The sequence below is a fragment of the Magnolia sinica genome, chromosome 3 (genome assembly GCF_029962835.1).
Source record: "Magnolia sinica isolate HGM2019 chromosome 3, MsV1, whole genome shotgun sequence".
NCBI lineage: Eukaryota > Viridiplantae > Streptophyta > Magnoliopsida > Magnoliales > Magnoliaceae > Magnolia > Magnolia sinica.
This window is the reverse complement of record NC_080575.1, coordinates 74,841,938-74,853,128: the sequence shown is the minus strand read 5'-3', so window position 1 is coordinate 74,853,128 and position 11,191 is coordinate 74,841,938.

The following is an 11,191-nucleotide window of genomic DNA, read 5'->3' as shown; positions in this document are numbered from 1 at the left end:
GTGGGCTCCACCGTCCGCTGGACGGTGTGAATAAAACGTATACATCATGGTGGGTTCCACCGTCCACGGTGTGGTAACACATACAACAATGGTGGGTTCCATGTGTGTGGCCCACCATAATGTTTTCCCACCATCCAACCTATTGACAAGGTCACACGGACCTGAGTGAAAGGAAAAACACAAATTTCATCTTGATCCAAAACTTCTGTGGCCACAAAACAGTTTCAATGGCAGAATTTCAATGTCACTGTTTCCTGCAGTGTGGGCCACCTGAGCTTTGGATGGAGCTGAAATTTGGGGGGGGCCCATTGCTGGGAGTGGCCCACCTCGTGAATGGGTTGGATGACAAATAAACATCAAGGTGGGGCCCACAGCTAGAGCAGTGGGTTGCAGTCCGTCCGCCCGCCCGCCCCACGCAGCAGCAGGCTCTGCCTGAGCTTCTGACAACGGCAGCAGCATTGCTGCTGCCTATATATATTTTTTGAAATCTTGTTTTTTCAATTTTTTTTGTACATGGGGCCCACATCGGAAGAATCCACCATGCCCACTGATTTCTACAGCCCATAACACATCCATCAAGTCCAATATTGGGCAATTTTTAGTGTATAGAAAAATCTGGGGGACTTTAAACGGTGGAGATCACTGTTTGCTATGGTATGGCCCGCCAGAACCTCGGATTGACTCCGTTTTTCGGTTCAACGCCTAAAATGAGGTTGGAAAAGGAATGGATGGCGTGGATTGCATACATGCATCAAGGTGGGGTCTACATGAGTGTGCCACCCATAAGCTTGGAAACAAGCTGATATTTGTCTTTTTCCCTTTTTGTCCAGCGTCCAGGGATGCTGGACTGCTTTGCGTTACACATGCATTGAGGTGGGCCCTGCTTAGGTGAGCCACCAAATGATGGATGGTATGGGTACTACACATATAAGGTGGGCTCCACTTGAAGATGGTTTGGATAAAATACATGTTTCAGGGTGGGGTCCATCCAAGCGGGCCATACAACCATGTTATGATCACATAAAAAAATATGAAATAGAGAGGGAGAGAGAGAGAGATAGAGAGTGAGACACGCATGATGGAGGGACCTCGGCATTATAGGCCCTCCCTTCAATGATCTACAACATAAATCAAGTGGGTCATTACATGTGGGCCCATTAAATCGAAATCCAACGGTGGAGATCCCTTCTCCACTAAAATAGACGGTCTAGATGACCCTAAGTATGCAAGGAAAATAAACATCATGATGGGGTCCATGGAGAATGGCCCCATCATGGAATGATCATGATGATCCAAGTGGGCCATCGACCACATCTTAAGGTCCAAAGTGAGATCCAAACCATTGATCGGTTGGCCTCACTTAGCCCATCATAAACACATGAAAATCTAGCCTATGACACACCCACCGCTTGATCTTCTTGCTCCCTTGGCTTTCTTTGCTCAGCTTCGATTCCAACGGAGGAGATGGAGTTTGGATGGTTGAGATGGGAGATGAGAGGGTGGGAAAGGTGGGCCACACTTGTTGCTTGGAAGAGTTGGAGAGGCTTGGGATGTGTGGATTTTCTCTTGCTTGGTAGAGTGGTTTGAGAATGAATGAGAGAGAGAGAGTTGTAAAGGGAGAAAGAGAGTGATGGGTGATGGAGTGATGGATGGGGTGAGTGATGGGTGTAAGAGATTTCTTTGACTTTCGTGGCAAATGGTGTAAGAAATGTATGGGCTTGTAAGAACTATTTGACTTTTATGGTTGCTTGGGAATGGGTGAAAGGTGATGTGTACTTGACATGATGGGATTGATGGGTTGATTGATTGATGTGACATCTCGTAGAAATTCTCCTAGAATTTGCACGCGTGGCGTTTTCCTCCACTGAACGCTGGCCCACATCTCCTAACCACGGTATTGCCTTGGTGAGCGAGTCGCGGCATCGGAACCGCGGCGACGGCGCGGTCGCTATGGTACAAGTCTCGGGTTGAGTCGACTCGGGTTGACGGTGAGTGAATTAGGGTCGCGCGTAAATACCGGTTAAGGGTCGAAGGTTGCCGAAATTCGACCGGGAAGACCGCGGAAGTCTATGGAACGGTACGGTTTAAGATACGGGGCTTACACCATCAGCATAGTACATGAGTCTGAGTAATCACATAATTCTCACATGCCCACATGGTCTTATGGCCACTCCTTTATCAGAAGTCCATATGGTTGAGTGGCCACACAAATGTCACTCTACTTGCCATTAATAAATGATTTAAGGTCACATGGTTACTTATCATGACTCATACATCTATGAGCAACCACTTTATTAAGCTCCCACATGGTCAGGTTGCTGATGCCGTAATTTCACTTGGTTGAGTGGACATACAAGTAGTATCATAGTCTAGTGACCGCATCTTAAAGCATCCAATGCACAATCACAAGCATACCCACCATACCTGGATATACTATGTTACACTAACTCTTAAACTATGATCGCCCTATACTTCATACAGAGAATGACTCAAATTCGGTGTCACATGATCAAGAGGCCAGGAACTAGCTTTCATCATATCAGATATAGTTTAGTGGTCCCTGCATTTGCCTCAGCTATGAGCATAATGTAAGGGTTGTATTTATGTCGCATGATACCGAACTGAGGGGCACTCCATTATCAAGTTGTATAATCCAACTCATATCATAATTTTCATGACTAAGAAAATTTGCACATACAACCTGATTTTTATGGTTTAGGTGACTATGGCACCTGGTCATGTCATTGGATTGTCACCAATACCACTTGGCTTCATGTAATTGGTTAGCCTTGTGTGCATTTCACAATCATACGGTTAGACGACTACATATACTCCACAATTGCATATGATTAGGTGACCTTACATATGTCACATGTCCACATGATTAAGGGGCCAAACACGTACATCACATCGTCACGCCACTAAAGTCTAGAAATTTGTTATGATTGAACACGTTTATGGGTTTAAACACATATCATATGATCCTACAACTTAGGGTTGCACTCTAACTAAAGTGCCAAATGGTGAAAATGTTAAAGAACTGAAAAATAAATTTAAATATAAATGTAATTCTCTTTAAGCTCCTCCATGAGATCCTGATCCTGAAATTTTAAAATTCCAACATGGTAAGCTGCGAAACCTAGTGAGTAATCTCAACATAGGTTTAAAAACAACCTCATATAATCTGAATAAAATTGTAGGAAAAGATACAATACCTATTTAGGTAAAGCAACAGATAAAGAGATTAATAAACTAGATTTTTCAATGTAAATTAAAAAAACTGAATAAATAAAATCAACATATGTTGTACTCCATAATAACAAGTGCGGTTTATTCTTTTTAACACGAGAGCTAGTTTACACTGGTTGGCCAACACCTGTGTCAATACAACACCTGGCTTGGTAATGAGAACCTCTTGCATGACATGCTCACCCATCCAAAGTGCACTTGGTGAGGGACCCATTTGTACGTTAGCTGGTCAGACTACGACCCTACCGAACTTGACAGTCGGAACCTTTTACAATACTAACATGCTCACCTACTTAAATGGTACGGTAGAGGTTCCAAAATGTACCAATTGGGATTCTAGGACTTTCAACCCAAGGGTCTTGATCACCTTACTTATTTACGCTTTAGGAATTTTTAACCTAGAAGACTTAATCGCCCCACCTATTTTCCGGTGTTCCAAAAAACTATTCTGGTAATGTATGATTTCAATATTACATGAAACTAATATTTCTAAAAATATACAATGATTGATATTCTTCGGTTGAATCCATAATGTATGTTGTAAATTTATCAAAATTAAAACAAAATTTTCGATCAATGTAAATTGTCCGTATATGATTAAATTTCTACAAAAGAATAAAAAATAAATAAACATGCAACGTAATCAATTAGATGTTAAAATATGTAAATATATATATATATATATATATATATATATATATATATATATATATATTAAATCTAAATAAATAAAAAATGAATTTTCAAGGTATGATTAACAATAAGACGATATAAAAGCCGAATTGAGGCATGTTAAAATAATTACTACCGAAGTAAAAATAAATATAAAATTTAAATACATTTTAAGAAGCATAGTAAGAAATTACATCAAATTAAAAGAATATTTAAGATAACAAAAAATTAATTGTAAGTGCAATTGAATAAACAAATAAATAAATAACATTTTTATAACAAGTGAGAGAAACTCACTTTTTTATTAAAAAAAAAAAGAAAAAGAAAAGAAAAAAGTAATTTTCTTTTGCTTTTCTTTTCTTCCTCTCTTCCTTTTTCTCTCTCCTCCTTTTCTTTCTTCCTTTTCTCTCTCTCTCTCTCTCTCTCTCTCTCTCTCTCTCTCTCTCTCTCTCCACTCTTCTCACGTCACAGCACACCCCACCTTCCCTTACTTCCTTATTTATAGGGAACACAACATCACGTGTGATGTTTTAATTTTCTTTGTTTTGATTTACACCACGTGCACTAATCTAGTGTAAGGTCGTGCACACATGTGCCATGCATTGCACACATGCCACGTGTGTGGCATATGTATATGAGGTGTGGTTATGATGGGTGTGCATGGTTTGTGATGCATGCATGGGCCACTTGTGTGTGCATGAGAGGTATGTATGTGATGTGTTTGGTGCATGTGTGTGGTTGTGATGTATTCAATGGTGCATAAATGTATAATGTAGATGGATGGATTGATCGATGTATACATAGATGGATCGGTAGATATATGGATAGATGGATGGATAAATGTATGGTTAGATGAGTCCATGTGTGATCTGGGGTTGGACTCTGTGATGTACTTGTGGATTGGTGGTAAGATAGACGGTTTGATGGTTGTATTATTAGATGGATATTTAAATGCATGGCTGGATTTATTCATTAATGAACAGCTGGATTGGATATGTCCAAATCAATGGTTGAGATTGGACCAGTTGATCTCTTAGATCGACAGTCATACCAAACTAATTGGGTACATCGATCAATGAATAAAATTAGATGGTCAAGATTAATTTGGGTTATTATATTAATCCTCTCGGTAAACCTTGATTCTGAATATTAAGAATGAAATTCTTAGCCTCCCGCTCTGGTCATCTAAAGTCAGGAGGAGGCAAAGCATTCTGTGTCTCCTGAACTGGAATTGGTGGTGGATTCCTCTGAGGAGGAGGCGTAGATGGTGGCTATTGCACATTACTAATTAAACTTCCCTCAAAATTATATGGCACTGTCGTTGGCATTCATTTGGCCATCATTGCCATCAATCGATGCATGGCCTCAGTCAAGCTGACCATGTATCTATTAGTGTCCTCGATTTGAATACGAAAATTTTCAACTTGGGCCCTTCCATATTCCTGAACATGCTGGATACTCAGTTGTACGTCCCAGTGTCATGCCTCAAACTCAGGAACCGGGCTCATAAAATTCTCAATCGCCAAATCCGGCGTCGACAACCTCCATAGTACTCCATTCTCGGTTCCCAGCACCCATATACTGGATTACAATCCTGGGATCCTACAAGGAGGATTTTCAACATAGACTTTTTTTAACGGTTAATCAGTTTAGGCGGTTACACATTTTGTAGATGGTATCAACGCATATCGAAGAGACGAACCTGTTCGACATGTCACACATAATATAGTGTACCAACTCAACAATAATGGAGGAAATAATAGCAAACTCTAACTACTCTTGTATGCATCATGAAAAAGTATGAGTCATGCGTATGAGCAAACCACAGCTCGTGAGTCTAATAAGTGTCGGGAGTAAAACACATCTTATTAGGGTGCTCCCGTAAAGACATCCAAAATAACCATATGCATGTTATCAACCAATCATGTTATCATAGGTGAGTATGTTATCAATCAAGCATGTCGTATAACTATACAGGTTATCATGAATATGACATCAATAATAGGCATGCCACTCAACAAGCGACCATGAACTATTAGAATAGCCAATCATCATGAACATGATAACCAAATTTCATTTCTGTTATATGACATACGATGGAAAGGCAATGACAAAGCTGACGTATAATTATTTGAGTATAAGGACATAATAAAGCAAATGTCATATGTTGTGGATACAATATAATATACAAATCCTAACGAATCCACGAATATGTTGGATAAGGTTCTGCCTTCACTGTGTGCACAGTAGCCTGTCTACCACTGGTAGCTCGCCCAGGCCTACTAGGCCCTACCCACATCAGTGTCTGCCCACGTGTGCCCGCCCACATGTGACCATAGTGACGGGGTATCACAATATGTCATATGCAGAGGATGTAATGCAGTATGTAATGCAAAAGAAATGATAAAGTTGGAGTGTGTAGTCGGGATGATAGTACGTGGTATCGCAAGTTGTGGGGTTCATCAAAAGAGACTTTTATCCAAACTAGTTCCATACTTAAATTTGGATAATTAGACTTAATGTAGTAAACTCCTGATCTCAGGTTGGTCGCCCGCCCAACCGAAATCTTGGTCATTACGAAGGTATAGATAATGATTTATTTGCGCACCACTAGCCCGAGTGGATAGTGAATGAATGAATGAGTCAAATGCTGAGTACGCAACTCTTGCTCAGTAAGTCCACATATCAGTACAGTTCTTCTTTAGATATCATCGGGGTCTAATACACTATATACCAGATTGCGACCCCACACTGGACGCACAAACATGCAAGCAGAAGAGACCTCACTATCCGCCTAGCCAATAGTCTGCCAATATCTATCCAACACGTCAATAGTGGACCTATTTACGAGCTGGTCAGACTCAGTCTAGCATTGCCCCCTTCCCTCGGGCAGGTAAGGATACACCCCCTTCCAACCGACCACGACATAGTGAGAGACGCGGCTTCATTGTATTCGGCCTTCATGCGCTCATACATCTACTCGGTTTAGACATTGGAGCATCCTCCATGGTACCATAAGGGTTTGGAGACTTTCATCCTGGGACATATATGGCGCCTCCGTGCTTTAACAAGTATTTTCGGTATCCAATCCTGCCATCTACACTATACCTGCAGAGGCTACAACCCTAATATCGCTAGGGTATACAGTAATCATAATCACACAATGCAAGATGCATGAGTCACACAATCCAGTCATACATCAAACCTACGCATAACGTGCGCTTATATGGGACAACTTCGCCTATCATGGAGTACCATAAACAACCAGCTGAATGACACATGTTATGATCAATCACTCTTTATAACAAGCATGCAAATGATGCGTATGAGCATGTATCTATACTAAGCATATTCTCAGTGTGTCCTACTAGACTAGGTACACTAGCATGACTATAGATATAAATAATAATCAGCCTAAACATAAGAATAGCCAGTGTGACGTGAGGGTTCATATATATATAAGTGTCTTCAATAGCACACTGAGGCCCTATACCTCTTATGAATACTTAACAAATGGCCACCAAGGCTCCTATAACACGCACATACATAAGGTACATAGGTTATGGTGATATATATGTTCTAACATGTATCATCATTATCATAGGCATCATTCAACATCAAATTTATCCTCATAACATGTATCATGCAATCATGTGTATAAAGTACATAGCATATAGGGATTCACATGCATCATCAATATCATGGCCATTGTCCAATACTATCATTATACATGCCCTAGGCATTAGTTGTTTATCATGCATAAGGTTATCCTTATGTCCACTAACATCATTTATTTATCATTATCGATGCATCAACTAAAATATGGTTTTCTTATCCATATTGTTATCACGACAATCAATACGTGCATTATATCACTTGGATATCAAGCATGGTGGTCAATTAGCATGTTTTGTCATCACGCATATAAATATATAATATCATCATCATTACCATGAGGATCATTTTCACTTCATGATTAAAATAAGAAATGTCATAAGTAACATAAATAATTACTCATCCATCATCAATGCATACGCCATAATTCATCATCCATTAAATCATATCTATCATTTCAACCAACAACTCATAATCATAATTATCACGTTACCATATATGTATCATCATCTCACTCATCACTAGGTACGTCCTACCACTACAAAAATTTAGTCTTCTCATGACAAGTCAACTCGTTGCTAAAAACTCCAAACTCGTCACTAAAAACTTTTAGTGACGAGTGTTGTTTGTCGCCACGTTTGATGTAAATACGGTGTCACTAATTCTATTTAGCAACGAAAATGGCAACTCGTCGCCAATAACTCAACTATTTACAACGACCTAATAACTTGTCGCAAAATATAGTTAATTAGTGACGAGTTGACATGTCGGCGTCGCATATCATAAAACGTCGCTAAATATGAGACTTGTCGTGAATAAAGACGTGTTGCGATGAGTCCTCGACGTCGCTAACAAACCCAAATTTGTCATAAAAAGTTTTTACGGCGAGTGTTGCTTGTCACCAATTTTGTTACAAATAATAATTATTTGCGACGACTAAATACATCGTCACTAAATAAAACTTATTTGCGACGAGTTTACACGTCGTCATTGCATATGCACTACCAAAAAACTAGGCAAAGGCTACGGATTTAATCCATATCCATAGACCTATAGCTACGATTTTCATCTGTAGCGTGACCGTCGTCTTAGGTGCCGAGCCGATAGGTCTAAAACCTATGGCTACAGATTAAATCTATAGCTATAGATTACAATAGCTACAAATATAATCCATAGCAACTATTTCTGTAGCCAAAAGTACCTACAACTACGGATATTATTGGTAGCTAAAAGTAGTGTTGGATCCGTAACAATGTGCCGAATTTAATAACGGCTATCGTTGTGAGATTACCAGCTACAGTCAATATTTGTAGCTATTTCCTACATTAAAAAATATATATATAATCAATCATTCATTCAATTACCACCTGCATAATTATTCATTCATTCAATTACAATCCTTCATTCTACACTCAACCTAAGCCAACCTGACCCAAATACATGTGATTGTTCCCAACCCAACATGATCAGAACTTGGGGTTGGGTCAATCAGGTTCAAGTTGACCCTAACCCAAGTTGCAGCCCTAAACCCACCCTCATTCACATGGTCATAATACATGGTATAAAAGAACAAGAGTGATGATACCCAAATGATTTTCTTCCATTGCTGGACAATGGCCATCTTTAAAACTAACTGCATCGATGGATACATATAATAACAAAACATATATATTTGAGAGATAATATTATAAATTTTCAATACAACCATAGAGCCCAAAAGAAGGTAGAAGAAGAAGAAGAGAAAAACCTTACTCTGCCCCACCAAAGTTCCCTACAAATAAGACCCAACATTTACGAGCAATCTGGGATTTGCCTCAGTTTCAATGACTGCCATGCAACTGTGCTACAGAGAGTAAAATCCCCTGGAGAGAGGTAGGGGAAATAAGAGAACAAAAGAAAAAGAAAACGACTGCCGAACATAAGAGAAGAAAAGCCTAGAAATGGAGGAAACTCTTGTTACCTTAGCCCTTCTGCAACCATGGGACTTGCTTCACATGAGCCCGTAACAATCAAATCCAAAAACAGAGATCGGCCAAAGTGACTTAGTTGTCCTCCTCATCATCTTCACCTTCATCATCTTGTTCGTCATCATCATCCTCCTAAAAGCCATCAGTGCCTTTCTACTGGTTTGAAACACAGTGGAAGGACTTCCTTGTTATTGCAGAAATATCAAAAGCATGCAATGAACACATGCTACACATGCTACCAATGACATCAAGTTCACTCTTCTTGGTTTTCGTGTTCTTTGGGATGATGCTTATTGAACACTTCTTAACAAAGCAAGTAGCAAAATTGAAGAAGAATGATTATTATAATCTGACAAGAGCTGACCCCCAAAGTTATTTGACATCATCTGATAAGCAATTTCTTTTTTCCAAAATAATCACTTGCCACAATATCACTTCATGGTTCATATGTTTCCCAGTATCTTTGTAAGACAAATGATCTAGGGGGCTAAGTGTATGGAAGACTTCCCGTGCACATAGTTGCATTGGGACCTGTGGGCATCCACATCACCTATCTGGGCCATCCATTTGGTTTAGCAAGTTCGCTCTTCTATTTTGTTTTTGTTTTTGTTTTCCTTCCTTTGAAAGAAAGCTTCATTTTGCCAAGAGAAAACGAGTGAAGGTGCACTTCTCTCTTCTTCAACTACACCATGCAAAAATCTGGAAATCACATGATTCTACGAACAACATTGTCCACCCACTCCCGCATGCCATTGACTGGACAGTTTGGATCGTCTTATCAGTATGAATTTTCATGGCAGTCTATGATGAGTGGACTGAATCTAATGGACGGTCCTAATAGGCTGTGGACACTGACTGGCCCCAATGCAACTGTGAATGGGAAGGTACATCACTTATTTTTATTTTGATAGATATCCACAAAAGAAATGATTTCCTTTTTCAAAATATTAAAACTAAAGCTTTCTTTTTCCAGATATTAAAACACAGAACATATAGAAGGGTAGAAATAAATGGGCTGCCACGTGGAATTGCAAAACGATTGGCATGATTCCAAACGGGTCGCAAGATCAAATAAGCCCCATTCGGACACTCAAAATCGAAACAGACGACACTAAAATGGTTTTTTCATCTTGGTGTGTGCACCAGTGGTGCCAGTACCATGGTAACCTGGGGTGTAGGGTGGTACCAGGCAGGTGTGAGGCCATATGATGCATGGATAAAATCCAATCTGTACATCATGTGCGTCTGCACATGCTACACTTAGGGTCCTAAAATCAGGATGACCCGTAAATCAGGTCGGCCACGCCACATGGAAAAATTATGGGAGAGAACATCCACCCATGACTTGCACGGAGGGCCCACCGTGTTGTGTATGTAAAATCTAGCCCATTCAGACCCTCCATCTAGTCTGGATGAATGGTCAGGCTGAAAATCATGCTGTTTCGAAATTCAGGTGAGCCGATGTGGAAATGAAGGGTGGGTGTCCCCTCTCACATTGTACCATGCTTTGTGCCCCATTTGAGTGTTGGAACAGGCTGATTTTTAGCGCCTTGAGGTAATATGAGGTGACTCATCATATGGAGAGGTTGGCCTCCATACATCAAGTGGGCCCCAAATCTGCCCTGTACCACAATAAGCTTATGGTGTTATTGTACCATTGGAGTGCACCCTTTTTGTTTATGCAAAGC